At 49.1% G+C, this 23,261-nt stretch overlaps 1 protein-coding gene and 1 long non-coding RNA gene across 3 annotated transcripts in view; one reads left to right on the forward strand and one right to left on the reverse strand.

The window, feature by feature from the left end:
* ELFN1 (extracellular leucine rich repeat and fibronectin type III domain containing 1) overlaps nucleotides 1-23,261 on the forward strand; it is a 104,347-nt gene that overhangs the window by 20,232 nt on the left and 60,854 nt on the right. For both annotated transcript variants that reach the window (XM_038151355.1, XM_038151356.1), the window contains exon 2: nucleotides 2,842-2,954. The gene's annotated coding sequence lies outside the window, so the exon portion shown is untranslated. The remainder of the gene's footprint in view (nucleotides 1-2,841; nucleotides 2,955-23,261) is intronic.
* LOC119707004 lies at nucleotides 5,697-13,940 on the reverse strand. The gene is made up of 3 exons (XR_005258655.1): nucleotides 13,019-13,940; nucleotides 12,560-12,632; nucleotides 5,697-6,497 (listed from the first exon to the last, which is right to left on the reverse strand). It is a non-coding gene; the product is annotated as an uncharacterized LOC119707004 (long non-coding RNA).

Below are 23,261 nucleotides of genomic sequence, written 5' to 3' on the forward strand. Positions count from 1 at the left end.
TGCCTTCCTGCTCTGCTTGTCCTACTGAGTAGCTGCAGGATTCAGGACAGAAATGGCCCTGCTCCTGGTGCTGATGGAGCACCTCTGATGGGAGCAAATGCCACTTTTGGGAGGTGAGGTGGGTGTTACATGATCATATGGACAGTCCTGTCCTACAACAACTGATTTGGGATGGGTCTGTTGTGACTTCTGTTTGGCTCTTGCTCCTGCAAGGTGCTACATTTTCCCAAGGAGGAGGAGGGCAAGGGACACATTTGGAAATACAGGCTTTCTCTTGGAACTAAATTACCACCATCTAATGACTGCTGTGGCTGCTGCTGGGCTCCTGGGAGGATCACAGGGGTGCAGACTGGCACAGGAGAAGTCAGAATGGTGTTGCAGAGCTGGGAGGCTTCTTTTAGTCCTGCTTTTCAAATACAAGGATAACAGAGTTTGTTGGTTTTTTGTTGTTTTTTTTTTTTTGCCATTTTTGGCTTTTTATGGTTGCTCACATTAGAAGATCTTTGAGGGTCCTCACTACTTGCAGAAAATGCCTGTGGGACCTTGAGCTGTAGAGATGGGCTGTGGATCACAGCTTACAGATGCTCTGAGCTGGAATTTGCTCTTTTGTTACAGCTCTCAGGCTTGTGAGGTGTAGTGAGGGACAGCTGATGAATATTAGTACCTTTAAAATTAAAATTGCTCTTTAGAACATTAAATCTTTCATTAACACTGAATACAATACACGCTGGGGTGCATGCAGACCAAGAAACATTCAGGTTCCTGCAGTGCCACAGCTTGGGCAGCTGTGAGTTCTGTGAGCAAGGGATTTTCCAAATCAGCAGAGGATGTGGTTAAGGACTCAGTTTGATTTCCAGAAGTCTCATCTGTGTAAATCCTGGACAGGGGATAGGCAAGACCCTGTGCCCTGCTAGTGCTGTGTGTCTTTGAAGCAGTTCCACATCCTTGCTTGCATCACAGACCAAGAGCTGAACACAGCCCCTGATTTATTTATAATATTCCTGGGAGAAGGGGGGGCACGTGGAGGTCTCTGGACTACAAGCAGAGGTGAAGAACACGGCCTAGGTACAAACCACAGTGAGGGTGCAGATTGTGGACATGAGGTGAGAATACTTAGTGAACAGCCACTGATTGAAAAGCCTCAGGATGCAGGAGAAGGGGGTAGAGGGATTCCTCAATTTGTCTCCTTGCCTCTCCCAAGTAAATCCTTTCTGGCCGATGTGGCTGGTGTATGCAGAGCATCTTGGCTTGGTGCTTCAGTGGATGGTCTCCAGCTGGGGTGATAGCTCAGAGCTGGGAGGGGGGAAGCATTAGGGAGCCCAGGGGGCAAAATGTCTTGCCATGATCTTCAAAGAACAGGAAGGAAGAGCGTTTTTTCTGTTATTATTCATATTACAGGAAATTTCCCCACTCTCTTTTCAGTCAATAACCACTGGGGCAAGAGGCTTTCCTAGCTCGTAGGGGAGCAAATCTGAATAAACCAGTAACAGTCATGTTGTTGAAGAGTGGCTCCTCTTGAGTTGTTTTTCCACTGCCTGGATAAATAAGACAATAAGAAGAGCTGCTGAGATAGTTGGCAGAGAAATGGATCCCCCAGGAGATTGGGGCAATGTTGTTTATTCGTGGGAGCTGCCTGTGCATGAGGGGTCAGTCCTGCAGTTCTGTAGAGAGAAGGGAAACAAACATTCTCTGTTCTAGCACTGGATTCATTGCAAGGAGGTATGCCAGGGATCATTAGTGCCACAGCCACCATGATCTTTTGCTCAGATTAGTTTTCTCTTTTTAAGGCCAAAAAAAAAAAAGAATAATGGCAGGTTCCCGTTAGATCAGATATGGACAAAGTAATAGCGGTATCACAGAGATTGAGGTCTGCAAGATTAAAATGTGAGAGGGAGGAGAAATGATAGCTTTGGCCCTGCTTGCTGTAACAGCAGCCATGTGAATAAATGACTCTATGCAGATAAGCAGGGCAAAAATAAAAGGGATGCTTAGGACGAGACGGAAAAAAAAAAAAGGGAACTAATCAGCAGATTCAACCACTGTAATAATGCAGTAAACATAGAAAATTACATTGTATTAGCTCCTCTGCTTCCCCTTGTAGACACTAGCCACAAAGTCATCGATAGGTGATTCCCTGTGAAGGTGCAGTGCTGCAGAATCCAGAGCTCCCTGCTCCTGGGGGAAGGCCTGACTGATGCTAAAGGGGAAAGTTGACTTTTGAACTGCCTGAGGAAGAAGTGGCTCAAGTGGAGCTGTGGAAAAGCTCACAGCTCACCGAGTTAAAAACCTGCTCCCAGGGAAAGGACGGCCAGTGTGTTTGTCCTCAGTGCTCAGGCAGCTGTAGGGCTCGTGCTGAGCCACAGCTTAATTGCAGTCCTGGGATGTTCCCCTGGTGCTGGGGAAATTGGTCTGCTGCAGATTTTTTTTTTATATATATATATATATTTCGTTTTTAACTAGTGAACTGATTTCCATTTTGTTCAATTTCTCACAAAGAATGACAAGTAGCCACTGCAGCTTTTCCCTGCGTTCAAGCAAAACCAGCATGTAACATTATTTGCAAATTAGCTTCATCCCTCTGGCTCCCAGTTAAAGCAGGAACTGCTTGGTCCAGAGTTGCTCCCAAAATATCCATTTAAACCATGTAATGATTCTGACTCTCTCATGCATAGTAGATGAAAGACGATCCGCGATTTATTTTTGAAGCTTTGAACCCCAAACATGGTCAATCATAGAAAAAAAGATTAAAAAAGGAGGAAGTCATGATAATGCAAAGCTGGGAGAAAAGCAGCCCTGCACTTCACAGTAAAATCAGTTTTCTTTGCACTTTTTTATTAACAGCTTCAACTATGATCAGTGCATAAATCTACCTGCAACACAGGATGTTGGAAAATTACCGAGAGACAGCAACGTCCTCCCTGCTGCTTGGTGAGAAAAGAAGGATGCACCTTCAGGTATGGGCTGGAAAATTGTTTCATCCTCTGTTCCCTGTTTGTGTTGCACTAAGCCTGCTCGTTGCATTGATTAGAGGGAGGAAATAAGATGTTTGCAAGTGGGAGACTTCAGAAGGGATTCTCTAAACTTGTCTCAAGCCACAGATAATTGTCTGCCTGGGACCTGCTCTGCACCCAAGCAGGGCAAGGCCCTTCAGGCTCTACTGGGGGTTAATGGTGGCGTTCTGTCCTGTGTTTGCTGTTGTTCTTTGCCGGCTCCTGAGGAGATTTTTGATCCTCCTTCTCAGTGAGAACCAGAGGAGCTCCTCTCTGGGTGCCCCCGCAGCCTCCCAGGGGGAGCAGCTCCGCTCCGGGTGCTCCCACAGCATCGGGCAGCAGAGCCCGGGCCCTGCCATTCCCCTCTCCTGGTTCAGGGAGGATCAGCTCCCCTCTGGGTTCTCCTGCAGCGTTGGGAAGCTGAGCACATGCCCTGCCATTCCCTGCTCCCGGATCACGTCGGACCGCGCATACGAAATCGCCGCTTCCCCGGCCCTTGCAAGGGATCACATGGAGGGCTGAGCTGGATGAAGCTGCGTTGGCTGCTGCTGCTCTGCAGCCTTTTTAGAGCAGGAGCAGAGCTAAGCACTCCTCCTGGGTTTTCTTAATCCAGCCTCAATCCATGCACTTCAAACAGGAGCCTTGTTTTAGGGCTGTGCTGAGCACTCGAGTCTCCCAGAAAGCTGCTCTCGTGCCTGGAAGGGCCAGCCAGAAGCCAAAAAGCTGGTCTTACTCTCTTTTGAAGAGGCTGGAAATTGCTCCCTGTGAGCAATTGGTGGGGAGTATGGAGGGGAGTTGTGGTTCCCAGGACACGAAAAAGGAGGGTTGGCGACTTTCTGAACGTGGATTTTATTGACAGTTGTCTGATGCTTTGGGCTCAACATGGACAAGCCACTGTCCCTGAAATCCAGCATAGCAACTGGATTATAGCTGTCGCATCCATCTCTCTAGGGAGAAAAAAGGGTTTTTCTCCCTAGGGAGAAAAACAGAGGCCAGTTTAAAACATGCCAGCCTTCTCCAGCATGCTTTCCTAAATGTATGTTTTGTAGCAAACAGGGACCTATGGGCTACTTAAATCTTGGCAACTGGTCAGCACTGTGATGTTGCAGGTTGGGGTTTCTCATTTATCTTGGTGGGTTGGTTGCTTGTTTTGCCACCTGTGCAAGTGGTTTGAGGAAACAGTGGGAATTGGCTCATCTGTCATCTCAGTTTATAGATGCCTGTCCAGTGGGAGTCGTTGTTTCTGGTAAAGCTCTTGCTCTCCATCGTGTCCATCACTCCTGTTTGCGTTTCCCTTATCGCCACCTTTGCTCCCTGCAGTGACCTCTGGGGACTTGAAGTGGACAAACTGCTGTTGCTGGGGCTGGCTTTCACCTGGGGCCTCTTAGAAGGCAGTATTGTGAGCATTGGGGTCCCCAGCATGTGACATGGGCTCCAGAGGAAGCCTGTGGTGGGACCTGATGTCCTGACATTCCTGTTAGAGTGCGTCTGTGCTGGTGGGTAAATGGGATGGAGCGAGAGGTGCTGGGGTCAGAAAGGAGATGCAGATTTCGGGACTTGAGTAGGTCTTGGTTTCACCGATGTGTTTCATGGATGTGCTGGCCAGCACCAAGGCTTCCTCATCTGTAGGAAATACTGGCAGTCTTAGAGAGGCAGCTTAGTTTGAGTTGTGTCTGCTGTGTGCTGCTGGATCCTGTCTGGATGTGGATTAGTTGAACAGGTAGCTCTGTATGTATTTTCCAAAGGTGAGGAGACACAATAGGGGATGGGTGTTAGAAGAGGGGTGGGTGAGGGCTGCCATCATGGAGCAGGGTCACCTTTGTGTTGAATTTTCAGCTGGGTTTCCAGCTTTCTGCTCTGGTGCCCCATCAGTACTTTGCTCCACACCGATCTCTCCCCAGTTTTTCCTGTAGCCTCCCCCTGCATGACACACGCTGCACAAGGGCCTGACACCACGTGCCAGGAGACACCATGAAAGTGTGGTTTGCTCCCTGCAACCTACTGTTCCCACCCTGCATTACCTGGGGGAACTCTGGCATCCTGTCAGGCCATGGGGGAGATGTTTTTCACCCCTTCCCACATCCTTGCATGCCTTCCTCCCTGCAGGGAAACCCGAGTTGGCACAGGACAGTGTGGGATGATGCTGCACATTCAGTAAGAGGATGCTCCTCTAAAGCAGGATGAAGGCTGAGAGTAACGCCTTTTAATGTTCCTTCTCATAATTATCCTCTTAATTACTCAATGAAATGCCCAATAAAACAAATCACTATAATTTCTCTTTTATTCCCTGCCTTTTGTGGGTTATTTAAGAGCGCAGGATACATTAAGGAGGCGCTTTCTCATGAGGGAATGCTTTCCAGTAGACGATACTTGCAAAATGGTTTTATGTCCCTGTCCTGTGTGTTTCATCCTCATTTTCCATGCCAGTTTGCTAATTACCAGAGGCACTGGGAAGCACTGCCTGCCTTGCTGCCGGTCTCTGCTGTGATGAAGTCACAGCTCTGAGTTTGTGACATCCCCATGGCAACGGGCCGTGATGTCACTAGCGGGGATTACAACTTTGCAAAGCATCCAGGCGCAGCAGCCGGGCTGCAACTCTCGGGCTCTCACATGGCTTTAAATAGCAAGGAACTTAAACTCAGGGAAGTCTTTAAGAAGGCTTTAGATTTCCCTTTTTTTTTTTTACCCTGAAGGAGAGGAGGCTGTTGGCTGCAGGGCTGCCACCAGCAGTCCTGTCCCCTTGTCCTGCAGCAAGCCCAGCACCCTCATGCAAACTTTGCCGGGGGAGCTCAGCCCTGCAGTGACTCTGGTGCAGGATTCTGTGGCCAAGGGCTGATGTGTTGGGCACCTCCCCAATGTCCCTGTGGGCTGCAGGTGTCCCTAGCCCCATGCAGCTCCCTCTTGCTCTGTACTTCTTGCTGATAAAGTGAACATAGAGCAAACCTGGGGACCATTGATCCCTACAGCTCACCCTGCCCATGCTTCACTGCCTCTAAACTGCTGGCTCCACTGCTTTCTTCTGTGCCTTTGTCTAATACTCCTAGTATTTGCATAATAAGACATTGTTCATGCGCAGGCAGTGAGGGAGGAAGATTCTTGTGTGTGCCTCTCTAGCAACAGGAAAATCATGTAATAACCACACTTTATTTTGCACCTGGGGAGGAAATCCAGCTCCCACTGCTGGTACCACAAACTGTGCAGGGTGTTTAAACACACAGCCCCAAAACTTACACAGGGCAGCCACCTGACTGATATTTATGTACCTTATTTAAACAGCAGAAGCAAATCAAGCAGATGGAGGAGTCAATCTCTTTATTTTAGCTTTTCTAAGGTAGGAATAAAAATGATATTTCAAAGGCCAGCGTGTCTCAGCTGAGCGGTGGTGGGGAAAAGCCAGTGCCGCAGAACATACTGTCCTGTCTCCTGCTTCCTCAGATCATAACTTCTAAGCTGGATTCAATAGAAATAAATGTTCAGTAGTTCCGGTGGTGGCCTTTGGAAATGGAGCTAATGGAACAAGACAAAAAAATAGTTACAACATTTTGACAAGCGCTTAAATGTTTAATGCTATGCACGGCGCAGCCCGACTGTGGGGAGGTGGTGGGTGCACCTGCAGGGAGCTGTGCCCCTCGTTAGCATGACAGCGAGTCCTCCCACAGACACAGGAAATTAAGCAAAAGCTGTTGGAGCTGTGTGGTAGTAAACAGGCCGAGGGCAGCTGTGGCTTTGGCAGCCCTGCACCCTGCAGCAGGTGAAGGGCTCGGTGGCCGCACGCTGGAGTTCCCCGGAGGGAGAGGAGGGTGGCCAGTTCTTGGAGAAAAGCTGTGGAGGAGAATGCATAACATTACCCTGAGCCGAGACAGGGGAGATGAAGAGGCTGCAGTGATTAAATTGGATCTACTGAAATCCTTCCAAAGCAGGCTTAGGCATTAAGAGCCATCAATGTCACATTGAGGGTCACTCGCTGCAGGACACCTCCGGCCGGTGCCCGGCCTCCCCCCCGTGCCTCTGTTTAGCCCCATCTGAGCCTGACGAAACTCATCCTTTGTTTCAGAGCCCAGCTGGACATTCCCCTCTGCCACAGAACAGTGAATCTCAGCGAGGAGGGCCTGGAAGAAGCCAATTTGTTTGGAGAGGAAGGATTAGACTGTTCATGGCCAGTTTTGCTTTGAATTCAGGTGTCATCAGGGATTTAATAACAGGGGAAGGTGGTGGGGACAGCAGGCATTGAACGGGCTGGGCTGACAGGGATCTGCTGGCTGGTCCCCTGGCAGCAGCAGTGATGGAGACTAAGCCCAGGAGGTGTCAGCTGGGGTCCCCTGTGTGTCAGGGACAGCGTGGCTTGCTCACTGAGACGATTCTTACCATGCTCATGGGACCCGACTGAAGCCACCGTGCTGTGCTGCAGGCTGGTCATGCCTGCCTGCCCCTGGGGCTGGATCCAGCTCACCACAGTCTCACCCAGAGGAGTCACAGCCCGGAGCAATGCTCCAGCAGCACAGCTGTGCCACGGCAGCCTGCACCCAGTCTGGGATCGTACCCTCCAACGCCAGCATGGGAATACTGGTGGGACCAGGCAGAGCCAGGAGGGAGCCCACCCATGAAACTGGCAGGCATTCCTTGCCTGGGAGTGAGCTTCCAGAGTGGCTCAGATGCTTTGGTCATGCTGACCTGCTCTAGACCAGGACCTCAGTTCATCTGCTGCCACCGCTGGTGACACATTTACACACATCCCCATCAGTTCTGTGAAGCAGGGCCACCTCTCCCAGCCACATACAGGCACTGAGCAGGGCCCCAGAGGGACTGACAAACCTCTGTCTGATCTGGGACTCCCACTGAAGGTTTTCTAATGCCCCTCCTCCGCCTTTCTCCTTATTTTCCACAGCTGGAACGACGGGTCACAGCAGGGAGAGTTTCACACATCATTAGAGCCAAGTGTCCAATTCCACACAGCCGTCAACCCCAATCAGAGCGATTTAAAAGGCTGCGCTTCCTTTAATCATGCGGGGACGCTCAGATCTGTTGGTGTGAACTGAGTGCTCCCATAGGCACGGGAGAAGCAGGGGGATGGAGCAAGGGGGAAATGATGCTGAGATGAGACTTGTGGTGTTCCAAAGCAGAGGCTCCTCACTTGTGGATCAGCCGCAGGGCAGACCTGGAGGGTGAGGTCCTTCCTCCCTGTCTGCCTCCTCTGGTTTGGATGGGTGATTGAGGTGGCCATGGGTCCGTGTGTGCATGAGCAGGGCTGCTGGCTGCAGCTGAGACCCGAGCCAGGGGTGATGTATCAGAATGTTCCTAAGCAGGAGAGGGCCTCAGCACCAGCATTTCTGACTCACGAGGTGGAAGCATCCTGCTGTGTGAGGCCCTGAGCACTGCAGGTGTCCTGGAGACCCGCGGGTGCTGCGTCAACCTGCGGCTCCACGGATTCCCACGGAACAAATGAGTAACCCGAAATCTCAGAGCTCTGCTTCACCTCTGGCTGCTCCAGCCAGCATCCCTGACCCTGGGCCTCTGTAAGAATGTGTGCTGGGCTCTGTGAAGTGATGCAGCTCCATGTCTGTGCCAGCAGCAGGAGACACATGGGCACAGAGTGCCCCCTTTCCAAGCGGCACCTGGAGCCGGCAGAGCCGTGCTTGCGCAGCCTGTCAGGGCCACGCTGCATTTTCCCCGTGTGCAACCACACGACCTTCTCTTGGCCTTCTCACGGCTCTGCCACAGCCCCCATGCAATGCAGATTGCACGTGGATAGGGGAAGGACAAACATATGAGAAACATCCCGGAGTTAGCGGCACACCTGACTGCAGGAAGATGAATGTCCTTCCCAAACGCTCCGGTATGCGCAGAGTCACTTCCCACAGTCTCCCTGTCTCAGAGCTTTCAGTGCTCATGATTTGTCCAAGGGCAACTTTGCAAAATGTCAGCGTTTTTATCAAAATTCCCTGTGACTGGCTTCAAGTTTTAATTAATGGAACTTGGGGGTGTATGTTTGTTTGTTTCCATGAAATTAGTTTTACTTCTTTTTCCTAAGAAAGCAAATGTTTTTCTAAGGGAAAAATTATAGCCCCTGTTTTTTTTGCTACTCTGCCATGTCTTTCTGGCTAACCTGCTTTCTAAACCAACCTGTGAGCCTCTCCAGCAGGAAGCTCAGCAATTTGGTGGTCCTCTGTCACAGATTCATCTGGGAGAGTAGCACTGCCACGAGTGCCCAAGGCAGCATGCACGCACTACTGGCCAGATCCACATGTGCCAAGACACCTACAGACCTGAAAACACAACCAGCTGATGCTGTAGATAAAACCAGTGACTTGCAGACATGGTTCAGCCTCAAAATCCCTGAGACCAGCAGCAACACAGGCAAAGGCTAGGAGAAATTTTGCCATTAGCCTCTGAAAACCCAAAATTATCTGCTAAAGAAGCAATCTGTTTGGTGTTTGTTCTGCCCTTGCTGCTGCAAATTGATTGGATTGATAGGAATGAAGGCAGTGGTGTAAGAGAGTCAGAGCAGCCTTCTGGACTTGGATTTGATCTCTGCCTTTCATGGTCTTCCCTTTTGTACTTGCTTATCGCTTTTTAAAGCAATTCTTTGATGAGAGGTGGCAAAATCTCACTTAGGCAGAGCTTTTTTGGCAACAAACATTTGACTTTTGGAGCTGCCCTCATCTGTTGGGTAAACATGAAACGATCATCTTTGACTGGAACTGATCCTCTAGAGCTCTGTCATTCCACTGGGGAGAGGTATTTGCACCGATTTTCAATGTGGATTATTTCTGTAACTGACTGTAATAGTTTCTTTGGCAGTATTAGGGCTTATTATGTCAGGATTTATTTCGGCGTGAGGTGATTCAACATGCTGTAGTCCTGTAAGTTCCCTTTGCTTGCTGAAATCCAGGGGCCCCTCTCCTGCTCCCACCACAGACACGATGGGGGCATCCTCTCTGCAGCTGGTCCTGTCTCCCAAGGTCAGCTTTCCCCCAGCTGCTTCGTAAATGCTGAAGGAGCAAGCCAAGAGAACAAATTCCCTGCAAAGGACAGCTAAAAACTCACCTAGGTGAAACATCTATACAGGAAAGCCTCCTAGAAAGAGGAGGAGAGGGCAGCAGGGAAGGGATTGCAGCTTCAGAGGAGCAGTGCAGGCTCTGGGAGCTCCCCAGCATTAGCAGAGGGGTTAGCTGCAGAAAACACAATTGAGGATTAAATGTGGATTATGCTGCAGCGATCCTGAAGCATCGGCAGTGCTGAGGCAACCAGCAAAGCACTTTATTTCCTAAGGAGAAGAACTGCTGGGCCCAAAGCAGTTGTAGATAAAACTCTTCAGGAGCTGCTGGTGATGAAGTGGTGAGGCAGTGAGCCAAAGCAGCATGTTTTGGTATCTGGTACCTCCTGGAGAATTTGGCAATGTAAACTGGTGGATCTGGTCCTCATAGCCCCATGCAATATGGGATTTTGGGCATCACTTCACCATCAAACACTGCCCAGGCTCCACCAAGTATGGGAAGAAAAGGTTCACATAAACCCCTTCAGTGCTGTTCAGTAGAAATGAATGGGTAAGACTGGCTGCTGATCTCTGCCTTTCAGCATCATTAAAATCATTCAGGACCTTGGGTTTATGGTGCACCTGTCTTCCTGGGGTTGGGAAAGGATTGGGCTCATTATTTTTGGTCTCCCCTCAGGCAAAACAAAGGCTTATGAATAGGAACTCCTCTGAGCTGTGCAGTCAGCCAGGCTTGGGGCTTCCTTGGATCCCAGCTGAACACCTCATGGCAAACATCAGCTCAGTGGAACTCAGATGTAGAGACGGAGAGATGGATGATTGGGATGGATGGACTAGGTCATGTTGAGGTGGCAGAGGCCAGGAAATTGGGACCTCACTTGCCTGCAAACCCTGCCTTTCTCAATGAATGACATTGAGCAACACTGACCTCCTCAAGCTGGAGCTTGGATCATGCTTTGCTTGGGCAAAAGGAGGCACTTTCAGCCTGCTGAGCTGGCCCCTCTGGCTCCCTTCACAGGCTGAGGCCAGCAGGGGTGTGTGCAGGAAGAGGGATGCACCCTCTGCTCCACAACGCCATGAGCAAGGCGGCGCTTACACCTTGTCCGCAGCCACAGGGCATTTGTGGGTCCCCCGGCATGACCTCGGGGCTGGGAGGAGCAGGGGGCTGTCTGTCTGTCCATCCTCTCCCACCACACGAGCTGGAGTTAGCCACAGCTCCTTTTGGCAGCCTGATTCCCTGCTCCAGCAAGTGCTGGGCTAATGGGGAGGCGGCCGCAAGAGGAACACTCTGTTCAGCAGCTGCACATTCCATTAATTTAATGAGGATTTTTTTTTTTTACAAGGCAGATGGTAAAATAGCTATTTTCTGTTGTCTAATAAATACCATCAGCAAGGCAGAAAATGTGCAATCTCGCCAAGTCCTTTCTGATTCCTCGCCCTCCTGTCCCGATGCGTTTCCCCGTTCTCTGCTGGCAGCTGGTGGGGCTGGGAGCTGGGATGGGAGGGAGAGGTGGGACACCAAAGGCAAGTCCAAAATTGCTGGTGGGACCTGCAGATTGAGTTAGCAGCTTTCCCTGATTGGGCAGAGCCTCGGTGTCCTGCTGGGAGAGCTGTGCTCTGGCAGCCTCCGCCGATCCAATTCTCACTTCATCTGATTGCAGTAATAACAACTCACACAAATTTCCTGCCTCAACCTGAAATCTTCCAGCTCTGCAATGCAAATAATATAATGTGTGATGAGGAGCCCAATGACGGGGATAATAATAATAATAGTGATGAAGCCTTTATTCAATGAATGAGTGAATCAAGCAAGCAAAAATAAATGGTATTCAGGGCTTGGAAATCAATAGGAAGAGAAATCAGGAGGAAATGCAGGGGAACTTGCATCTCTGGGGGAACACTGTCCTTAGGAATGGATTGAAGGAGAGAAGAGCAGAGCCCTCTGGTCTGGGCACTCCTTGTCCTGCTCCTGGGCTCGCTCCTCTCCTGTGGCTGAATTGCTCTGCTGAGCTCACTGCTGTGCCTGGTCCCAGCCTCCCTTGATCTCTTTGGCCCCCTTGATTTACAGCTCTCCTGGGCTCTCTGAATGTGTCTAGGCAGCTGGCAGGCTACAGACCTGACCTGGGGTTGGGTAATAACTTGTCTTTTGTCCCATGCCCAGGAGGTTGGCCATAAAAAAGCTCCAGACATCAATTTTCCTCTCCACCGGGGTGGAATTGCAAAATGATGAGTTGGTCTTTGCCCTCATTTATCTCTTTTTTCCTTTCTCCTCCTCTTTTTATCTTTCTCTATTCTTCCAACTCTACTGTTCATTGCTCTCTTCTTCAACCCCTTTCCACTATCTCCTCCATCATTTACCAGCCTGCCTCCCCTCTGCACTGCTTCTCCTTTCTCCCCCTTTTCTCCTCTTCTGCCTCATTTTTTTTCTGTGTGTTTCCTTCCCATCTCAAAACTTTCATGATTTTTCTTGCTGTGCATAGCATTTTGATATCTATACCTGTAATAGCTTGCTAATAATACAGTAATTCCACAAGAGACCCTTTAAAAACCCAAAGCCTTGGCAGGTAGCAAAACTCACCTTTTAACTTGGCTTCCTCTTTATCCAGGATTCATTTCAGACAGGATTTCTGTGTGCACAGCTCTGCCACTCTCTGTTAGTTAAAAAAAAAAGAAAAAAAAAAGGGATTAATTCTTGCAACAGGTGAATATGTTTCACAGCTCTGGTAAGCAGGATCTATTCTCCACTTCCTACAGGTACATGGGGGATTTAATCATCTAACATAGTGCTTCCCTTTGTCCAGAGTGTGTTTAAACTGTGCTTTACCTGTACCTGTGCAGAGACCTCCTGGGGAATGCACCGGTGAGGCATTCCCATGAAACCTTGGCATTATCCAAGGGATTTTTCCTCTTTCTGGAGAGATGCCATGTAGCAAATTCTGAGCTGACATCCTGCTCTCTCAGGTGCTACTGACATGGGTTGAGGTCACTGAATGCTCTGTCCCAGCACCACCAGTGCCAACCCCTGCCCTGAACTCACCTGTTGAGGTCTCCCATGGCTCCTGCCTGCATCTCCAAGCAGTGCTTGCTCAGGTGAGGGACTGGCACAGCTTCAGCCTGGCAAAGCCCCTTCTCTGACCTCTGGGAACAGAGTCTTCCATAAGCCTAAAGAAAAAGGACAAGCTTCTCCTGCCCTTTTCCTCTCCAGCCTCTTTTGATGGTGTCTGCAGCTTTGCATTGTGTTTAAATCTATGCAAATATGTTAGTGGATAAAATATGCAGAAGGCAAACCTGGGAAATTTAATCTGACTTGCAAATGTGCAAATTTCACTTGGTAAATTGAAACCAGGCTTTTACTCCTTTTGCACCAACACCTCCAGCAGGACCTGCCCTAGGGCAGTGGGGGAATATCTGTGTCCTGACATCCTCTTCATCTCCACTGTTATGTGGGCTTGGGGGAATGAAGAAACCAGGGTATTCTCCTGTATTGTCAATATTGCAGAAGGACTGACCCCTCTTGGGCTCCCCAGTGCCATCCAGTTTCCCTGCTGGTCCCTAAGTGTGGGTGGAAGGGCAGCATTTGGTTTCTCTGCAGTGGTGGCTGAGGTGGTGGTGTCTTGGTGGGAACACTGAGACTGATGGGAACAGGCAGTGAGCAGCCCTTGGAGCTGGCAGCAGGCAGTGAGAACTGCCTGCCAGTTCCTGCTTTGGGACTGCCAACTCTCTCCAGGGTGGGGAGCCCAAATTTCATCATCTCTAGTGGGTTCCTGAGCAATGGGGCAGGAGATGGCACTGAGCAGGGAGATGTGACTTGCAAATCTTCCTGACAGGCTGTTTTCTGGAGAGCACAAATCTGGAATAATTCCCCTGACCAGGCTGCCAGCTTTATACACAGGAGATGAGGTAGCAGATAATACAGCATGTCTTGTGCCAGATATTCAAGAATTTCTAAGTACATTGCAAACAGGGAGCATTGCTCTTTCCATTTCACACGCAGGAAGGCCCTTGAAAATGGTGAAGTTTCCTGCCAAGTCACCCCAGGGACCATAATCTCTGCTTTATATTTACAAAACTTTGGAACAATGGCTCTCTGTGCTTCCCCGACAGGAGAAAGTATTCATCTTTTCCAAGATAAAAGAACCTGATCTGACAGAGGTTCCACTCTGGACTAGTCACACATGGTATTTTTCAAAAGCAAAAGCTGGCTAGCTCCAACCAAAATGGGATTTTCAGCAAGCAGGGTGACCAGAGTTTGGGGAGAGGGTCTGCAGGTAGAAAGACAGATATGAAAAAATTGTGGTGAGTCACATTTCCTTGATAACAGAATTGTGAGATGCCCTTCTTGCATTGCTGAGCAGAGCAGTGGTTGCCATCTGGTCCTCCTTCCTCATCTTACTGACCCTCACCAAAAGAGCTGAGAGGGGCCCAGGAGCCCTGCTGGGAAGCACAAGTGCCTGGAGGGGGCTGAGCCAAGGAAATCTGTGGCTTTCTTGATCTGGTTTGATGTGAACTGCTGGTTCCCTTCACCAGCACTGTCAGACCAACATTTCAGGGCATCCAGAGACTCCTCATCCTGCCAGACAGCAGGATCCAGGTTGGAAAGGCAGCATGAAATAACTACAGCTGCTTGGACAGAGCTTACAGAGGCGACAGAGCCAAACTCCTCCCAAGAGCAGCAGGCAGCCTCACAGGGGGCAGAGGGCACACAGGCAGCTTGGGAGGCTCAGGCTGGGCACTTGGAAGGAGATGTGCACTGAGGGTGTGGCACAGCTCCACGACAGATGGCCAGAAAAGGCTGTGAGATCTCCATCCTTGGAGGTCTCCAGAACTCAGCCACACTGAGCCATGGCTGGTCCAGCATGGAAGATAAGCGTGGAGATAACTCGCAGGAGATCTCCCTCCTGCATCTGAAGGACAGCAGACTGTCACCTGCGGGCCTGCAAGAGACTTGCCACCCCAAACTGTTGTGTACTTTGTGCGGAGAGAAGAGCCAGGCTTGAAATGTCACCTCATTAGAGCTGATAGGTGAGATTTGTTACAGAAAAGGAGAGCTATCAGTCTTCTGGCTCCTGAGGGGACAAGCTCTTCAGCCAGAATGACTGGGGGATTGTAATGGAGTTAACTGAGGCTGCTGGCATTTAGCTGAAGAGGGGAAAACATCTAGATTTCCTTCAAACCCCAAGAAAACAGCATTTTCTCAAAGCAGAATGGGGGAGCTCCTGCCACGTTGGATTCCTGCCTGCAGGCGGCATGTTTGGGGCGGTGAGTGTGGTCAGTCGAGGTTACAGCAGGTGGATCAGCCCTTTCCTTTTGTGGAGGGTGGTCCAGTTGTCCAAGGCTGCTCTGGGTCTGCCCAGGAAGATCTGCTGGGCTTCCATGGAGCCAGGGCTGGCACGCAGCCATCTGTCTCCTCTCGCCCAGGTGTGAAATCTTTCTTCGAATCAGCCTCTACCATCTTGCCTGCAGAGGGAAGCTGATGGAGAGGAATCCTTTCCTGGGGGCAGGGGAGGTTTTAGCAAACAGCTCTGAACTTCTGTGTTAAACAGCAGCACCCAAGGGGGTGGTTTTGCTGCAGATGCTCCCTCCCTGCTGCAGAGGTGCCCACCTGAGCCCCGACCCAGCCCTGGCCTGGCAGCTGCTCTGCCCTGAGGGTCCCTCTCCAGGGGCTTTGCTTCATTAACCTCCTGATAAGTTGAGAGTTCAGCGCTGAGTCTTAAGAAATTGGCAATAACGCCAAGCCCTCATACAAGGGTAAAAATAGCCCTAATAATTTAGGCAATTAGTTAATTAGCCTCATTTACTTGAAAGCACAGAGTGGCGTGGGAAGACTTTTCTGCTGGGTTTGTTATGCTTTCCTCATTCACTTTGTTTGCTTTTCCCTTGCCATTTTCTCTGCTCCCTGACACAGATACAGGGACCCACAGCATTCCAAAGCAGTGGAATGCCAGCAGGAAAGTGAATGCCAGCCAGGACAGGATGCAGGGCAGTGCTGCAGGGAAGCAGGACTGCTTCTGGTACCCAGGCTTAGTGTGTCTTATGGGGAAGTTCTTTGTGATAGGATCTTGTGGTCAAGGTGGTCTTTTCCAGTCTTAATGATCCTGTAATTTTTTCCTTGCTGTTCCTTCCTCATCCCACCTCTGACCCTTCATTGGAGGTAGAGGCTGTGGCACGTTCAGGGTGTGTCACAGCTCTCTGTCAAATACCTAAGGGGCAATACCCCACTGTTCAGAGCATGGCTTGTTTGTTCCCACTTAGAGAATTCCTGTCGAGTCCTTAGACTAGAAGTGACTGAGAGGTGAAAGGAGGTGAGATAAAACTGGTGTTTACTGGGGGAACTGGGCTGCTGGAGTAGCACAAGGCTCAAGACTGTGTTGGTCCTTAATGAGCTGGCAGAGCAGCCTCCTGCTGCTGGTCTGTACCTGCCAGTCCCAGGGCTGCTGCAGCCCTTGGTCCTCTCTGCTCCCACCCAGCCCCTCTGCAGCACGTGGGGCTGATGCCCTAAGTTTTAACTTTCATATTTCTCAGGCTCTGTGCTGCCTAGGTGTGTAGCTGTGAGCTTCATATTAAGTGTTGGTAAGCTCTCTTCACAGGGTAATTAGAATAAACAATCCTTTTCCGGCCTGAGACCAAGGACGACTGTTACAAGCTTCAGGACCAACAGTATAAACAATGAAGAGCTGAGGGGGGCAAACAAGGAGGATGGGACTTCATAACCTGAAGCTGTAATTGGACAAATAACCCCCATATGCAAATGGACCAAAACTTATAAAAGTGTGAAACCTCGTGACTGGTTGTCCATTTTGTGACCAATTTTGGTCCATCTTGGGTTTAGCCCTGGCTGGGCTCTTGTACTGCCCAAGGTGGAGCCTTTTGAGGCCTTTTAATAAATCCCTGCTTCATTCTTTAGCTCTGTCTAGTCTCTGTTCCAGGTTCAGCCTCTCAAGGCATCACGGCCTCCAGTCCCAGCTGCTCAAAGCCTTTGTCAGTGCCCCCTGCGTGGCTGCACAAGCTCAGCTGGTTTTGGAGAGCTGTGCTCAGGTCCCCTCTGTCCTCCTCTGACTCACACGAGTCCCATTCATTACTGACCTGGGCACCTGAATGAATTCTGTCTTCCTGAATTATTTCTGAAGACATTAGATCTTCTCAAATTGTTCATCTTCCCCAGAAATGACAGCTTGCAGGCACCTGGGAATAAATGGTGCCTTGGAACAATTTCATTGTTTCTATTCCAGGCAACAGGAATTCCTCAGATCTCAACATCAGTCCCCAAACCCTGGCGTGTTAGCATAACCTCCAGACAGCTACGAGTTTCTTGACCCAGAAAAAGGATAGGATTTATTATGAACCCTGGGAGACCAGTGTCCTTGCAGCTTGTGTGCCCTGATGGTGTGCTCCTGTGGCTGGAATTTTCTTGTCGAAACAGCTCTCTGTCAGCAAATGCCACTTCCACAAAACAGGCTTATGTGTGTGAAATCAAATCAATGTTGATTAATTTTCAGTTTGGAAAAGAGGGGGGAAAAAACCCCGTTAAAAATGTCAAGATGCCTTCTCCTTTCATTCTTGCAAGAAGAGCTTCAGTTCTTTATCTCTTAATGACCTTTTGTTTAAAGCCTTTGTGTTTTCTAAGAAGTATTCAGAAAAGGACTGAGCAAAATGAAGTGTTAAATATCTTCTGAAGGAAAATGTGTCCAGTTTCATAAGCTCTTTTTTTTTTTTGTAAATATTATTTAAAGGGAGGCAGGAATCACACTTCTTTTCTCTCTGATTTTTTGCCATTTTGTCCCAAAGCAAGTATCCTTCCCAAGGCTCCTTGCTCTGCCCTGGCTGACACGTGGTGGCACAACAAACAAATGTTTCAGCAGGGTCAGTAGTGGTAGGACAAAGAGTGATGGTTTTAAATTAAAAGAGGCTCAATTTGGATTAGATAAAGGGAAGTTTTTTAGAATGAGGGTGGTGAAACACTGGCCCAGGTTGCCCAGAGAAACTGTGGCTGCCCCATTGTTGGAAGAGTTCAAAGCTAGGTTGGATGGGGCATTGAGCAAGGTGGGATGGTGGAAGGTGTCCTTGCCCATGGCAGGGAGTTTGGACTAGGTGACCTTTAAAGGTCCCTTCCAACCCAAACTCTTCTATGATTTTATAATTCTGTGATTTTTTTTGCACAGACAGTTGTGGCAAAGCTTTTATAGAGAGCTGATCCACATAGTTTCACTTACATTAGGGGTTTTTGTTTAGGCTTTTTTTTTAATCCTGGGAAGAAGTTTTTTTGACCTACTTAAAAAAGTTTGCTGAAAGCTCTTGCATCCTTCAAAATCACTCATAAAGCTTTAAAATTTTTTTTCTTTTTTCAAGTTATTTGAAACTCATGTAAAAATTTTCATTCTAGTTTTGTTAGTTTTCCTTTCCTCATCTCCTTTTTTTTTAAACTCTAAATAAAAAGCAGAGTAGTGGGGGGAAAAGGAGTCATTAAAGAAAACTGAACATTTCTACTTGAAAGAACAAGAGTTGAACTGGAAAATGTTCTTTCAACTTAAAGAAAAAATCAGGAAAAAGTTTTTTTCTGAAGGGTAAATATAAACGTTTCCAGTGAAAATGTTCTGAGGGGAGAATGGTTATTTTGGAGCATTTCTCTTCCCCAGCCCCATGGGATGCCCTTAGTTGTACACTTAAAAATCTGAGCTGCACAGATCAGAGCCAGTGAATGCCTGGGCTCCTCCTTGGGACTGTGACTTTCCTGCTGTTGCTTGGGGGGACAAACTGTCTGGGTGGGGGGGATCAGAGTGAGCAGGGCTTTGCTCCCAGACTAAGGGACAGTTTTAACCTCTGGAGCTGGGATTTCACCCATGAACAGGGTGATAGAACACTTGCTCTTATGCTTAATGAACCCGCTTTTAAAAAACTCTTTATTGATGCTGTGAGGGGCAGTTTCAAAGCCACGGAGCCTTTTATTCCATCTGCATCTCTTCCTGTTGCACAGAGCTGAGCTCTCTGTGTGTGCATCACTTTTCTCTTTCCTGGCACCACATCCCTCTCAGCCTTCTGACACATATGTCTCTTGCTGGAATTTTTTCTCCCAGCCTCCAGCACTCCAGCAGCCCAGCAGCATTTGTGTGTCTCCAACAAGTAGCCACTGAGCCTGAGAAATGCATTAGCTGCCTGACCTGGTTCCATCCAGGTGTGAAAAGATGCAGTGGCTCTGGCTCCGCTCCACCTTTCCTGACCATGTGAGGGGAGGCAGAAGGCTTCTCCTCTCTCCACCAGTTTGCATCATTCAAGTCTATTAAAAACAAAAAAACAAACAAGATAGGAGTGGTGAGCGGATAGACAGAGCCAGTCATGGGGAAACTGTGCAGACTAAAAGACATTTACTGGGTTTTCTGTACTAGAAATGAAAGGAAAACCCTTCAATTAGCTGTCTGCCCGAGGAGCTGAGCAGGAAGGGATGAAAGCTGAGATGCTCTTGCAGGAGCAAAGGGAAATCGCCAGCCAGGAGATGGTTTGTGGGCTCTGAGTCAGGCATCTTCGTCAGAGGGGTGTTCAGCATCTCCTGTTGCAAGGTGGAGAGCCTCCCTCTGTCCAGCTTTTGTGCCTTCCCCTGCTCTCTCCCACAGCTCTCCTTCTTGGCAATGCTTCTGCAATCCTCAATTCGTGCTCAGAGCTTTGGAGTTTCACCTCGTCAAGTGCTGGTGCTCATGTCTGGAGCACTCAGCTTGTCCCTGTGCCCAGGAGGGTGATGTGGGTGCTGAGCAGCAGGATTACAGCTCATGGTCCTCATCCTCCTCACCCAAGGGCCTCCTGCCCCGTGCCTCTATGCCCATATATCAGATGTGCCCATATGTGTCCATATCCCACATCCAACCCCCCTGGCCAGTGCTTTGGGCCACTTGTCACCATTTTGTAAAGCAAACAGGTCACCTGGGAAGGGAAGCAGCAGCTGTTCTGTTTCCTGGGGTTTCAGGCATCTGCTTGTTGCACACACACATAGACACACACAGACACACACAGGCTGCCTTTACCTAACAAACAATTATTTAACAAAGTATGCAAATAGTATAATTACTGTTATTTGTTTAGCTGTTATAAGTGTTTGAAATGTAAATGTCAACTTTGGGATTTTTTTGCAGGGTATGTGTGTGTTGCTGGCTTTCTCTCTCTCTTGTGTGTGCTCTCCCTGGATTGCAATTTGATGAATTTCTCCTTGTCCTAGAAAAAAAAAGCTAATGTGATTTCTCTGCGATTACAGCCGAAGACGTCGGAGTGGGGATTACTCACAGTAACTCCTCTTACTTAGCAGATCTGAGTGGGAGGCAGGATTCATTACACCGAGCACAGAAACAAAGAGGAAATGTCTTTCAGCTTGTGTCTGCCGAGGCAGCAGCCTCACCAGAGCCAGGGCTTCCCTCCCTGGCAGGCAGAGGGTCAGCAGGGCAGCGGCGGCGGTGTCAGGATTTTGGCAGCAGGCTCACAGGAACCTGTTCCTGGCCTGCCACAGCTCCTCCATGCACAGGAGGAGCAGCAAGTCTGAGCTCTGGTTTTCTAAGCAACGTTTTTCCTTCTGAAGGGGACTGGAGAAATAGAAATAACATTGCAGCCACCAGCATGCTCAAGGTAGAGCCCTGGCAGTCAGGAGAGTGACATTTTCCAAGGGTGTGTCCCACTGTCACCCGTCCTGGCTGGCATTCAGTACAAATGGAGCTCTGAGGAGGTGGTCATCAGTAGGTCACAGCCTGTAGTTCAGGCAATCTATCCAAGGCTTGTTAGCATTGCCTCAGCCAGTCTGTCCTCTTGCTCCTGACTGGCTTTGCAGCCCAGGCTCAGCAGCTGCTCCGTGCTGGAAAGGCTGTCAGGGACAGAGCAGGGCTCTGGAGCTGAGCACCTTGATATTTCACAGCATCCCAAACCTGCTGGGCAGAACCCAGCCTTGCTCTGGCTTTAGAGCTTTCTCAGATGCACAGATCCAAGATGAATCCAGTTGGATTCATCAGCTGGCAGCAAGCCTGGCACCAGCTTTTCCTTCAGTTGGCTCAAAAGCCAGCGCAGGAGACGGAGTGAAAGTGGAAAGGCTGCCTTGCTGCCATATCCCACCCTCCATCCTCTCTGTGACCCCTGTTCATGCAGACTGCTGGGATGAGGAGCTCGTGGTTTGTATGGGAATCCCAGGACTCTGAGAGAAGAGGTTTTCACCTCCAGTGTAAACCAGAGGGACTGGAAAGAATGAGGCAGCAAACACAACTAACAGCTCGGCTCCTGGAGGAGCAGGGAGAGCTTTGTGCCCAGCTCAGCACAAGGGGTGAGCCCCAGGGCGTGGTGCACAGCCAGGGCACTCTGCTTGTGGCAGAAGATGAAGATTTCTCCATGTGGCAGATCAGGATTTCTCCATGTGTAGATGCTGCCCCTGAACCAGCTGTGCCTGTGCCCAGCAGGGATCCAAGTCTGCTGGGATCAGTGGCTGTGGCTGAGGGTGTTTTGGGGCATAAGCCTGCACAAGCTGGGCTCTGTGGCATGGCAAGAAGATGCTGAACCAGGCTTTGCTGCTGCTCCAGGTTTCCCCCTGCTCTCTGGCAGGCCTTGAGTTGCTGGCACAGGAGCACTTTGGCGTGCTGGCAGAGTGCTGGGAGTTGGTGCATGGCTCTGACACGTTCATCTCCTAACTGGAGCTGTCTGTGCTCTCTGGACCAGCTTGTTAGTGCCCATCAGCAAGGCTGCTGGTCCCTGGGCACTCCCACCACACAGTGGTGCCATGGGGTGGAACCAGCAAAGCCACTTGGTTTTTAGTTGCAAAGACAGGAATCCAGTGACCTTTGGCAGATTTCATAGCCCAGCAGGCTCGTGTAATTGAAGCTGGTGATGATTTGTCATGGCTCTAAGCTTTCCCTATCTATTTCATTCCTCACTCCCCCAGTCTCTCTTGTTCCCTCTTTCTCTTTGCTTCTTTGTGGTCTCATTATCTCCATGCCTTTCTCTTTTTCTCTCTTTAACTGTAGCATTTCCCCGCATGGAGAGGTACCTCAGGATCTATTTGTCTTGGAGGGGTTTAAATTCTGCCTGTCACAGTATTTTCTCTACTTCACATCCATAATCCAAGAAAACTTCTTTCTACCCATGACCAGGAGACCTGCACCTGCCAGAAAAATCCAGTCCATTCCATCATAAATAATGCATTGCTGTGGTCAGTACCCCCAAGCAGCCATGAGCTCCAAATCCCAACTTTCCTCCCCCTGTCAGGTGAAGGTTGAAGTGACATTATCACTTTTATTGAAATTCCCTGGTAGAAGGCAGGTTCAATGCTATTAACATATTTCAATTCAAGCCATTCTTATTTTAATTAGCCTTAAGTAATTAGTTCTAATTCATTGCCATTTTTTGCTCTGCATATTTTGGGTTATTTACTTCCCTTGCTAAGTAACAATTTGATGTAATTATGTGCTACTCATTCTTTCTATTTACATATGCTCCCTCACTCAGATTTCCTCGTTGAAATTTCAACAGATCCTTTGAATTCCCTCTTGAATTGTTTTCAGAGTTGTCAGCGGTGTGGAAATTGTGGGGTGGAGAGAGAATTGATCCTCTTCTTTGGACATCCCTGGAGCCAAAGGCAGTGAGAGTGCATGTGAGCACCTGGGCTGGCACTGGGCTGCTCTTGGCAGGGAAGGTCCATTGCCAGGCTTTGTTCCTGGGAGTCTGGATTGCCATATGAAAGGAGTTTGGGGACTGTATCCAGCTCTCTCTGTCTTCCTCTTGGGTTGCTGTAGCCCAAATGCCAAAGGGACCAGTCAATGTTGCTGCTTCCTTTCATTTTCTTTGTGCAGCCAAAGATGCTTTGGCTTTCCAGAATGGAAATTCTGGATTTCCAGAGGTGCAGTGCCTCTGTTGCTCAAAAATCCTGCACCCTTTCAAGTCCCGTATATTTTTTTTTTTGACATTTTGAGTACTTTGAGCAATTTGTCACATTTATATATGTCAGTTTCTTATCTGGAATGTACTTATCTCAGCAATCATTTTTCTAATTCCTTTGAAGGACTACATTGTTGTCTTCTTCTCTCCTCAAGGATTGCCCTTTTCTCACACCTTCTGCATAGCTGAGATTCTCAGAGGGTTGTGGTTCATCCATCTGAGGCTGCTTCAACTGCTCTGAACCATCTTTTCCATTGCCTCAAAACTTGGTTCTGAGCAGTCTTAACGTCTGCCTTCCTGCAGATCCTGCTAAAACGTGGATTTCATGCTCACATGGAGTGTGTTTATACCTGTGTGTATATGCCTCACAACTTTTAAGTGCATTATCCAAC

Source organism: Motacilla alba, chromosome 14 (assembly GCF_015832195.1).
Source record: "Motacilla alba alba isolate MOTALB_02 chromosome 14, Motacilla_alba_V1.0_pri, whole genome shotgun sequence".
NCBI classification, from domain to species: domain Eukaryota; kingdom Metazoa; phylum Chordata; class Aves; order Passeriformes; family Motacillidae; genus Motacilla; species Motacilla alba.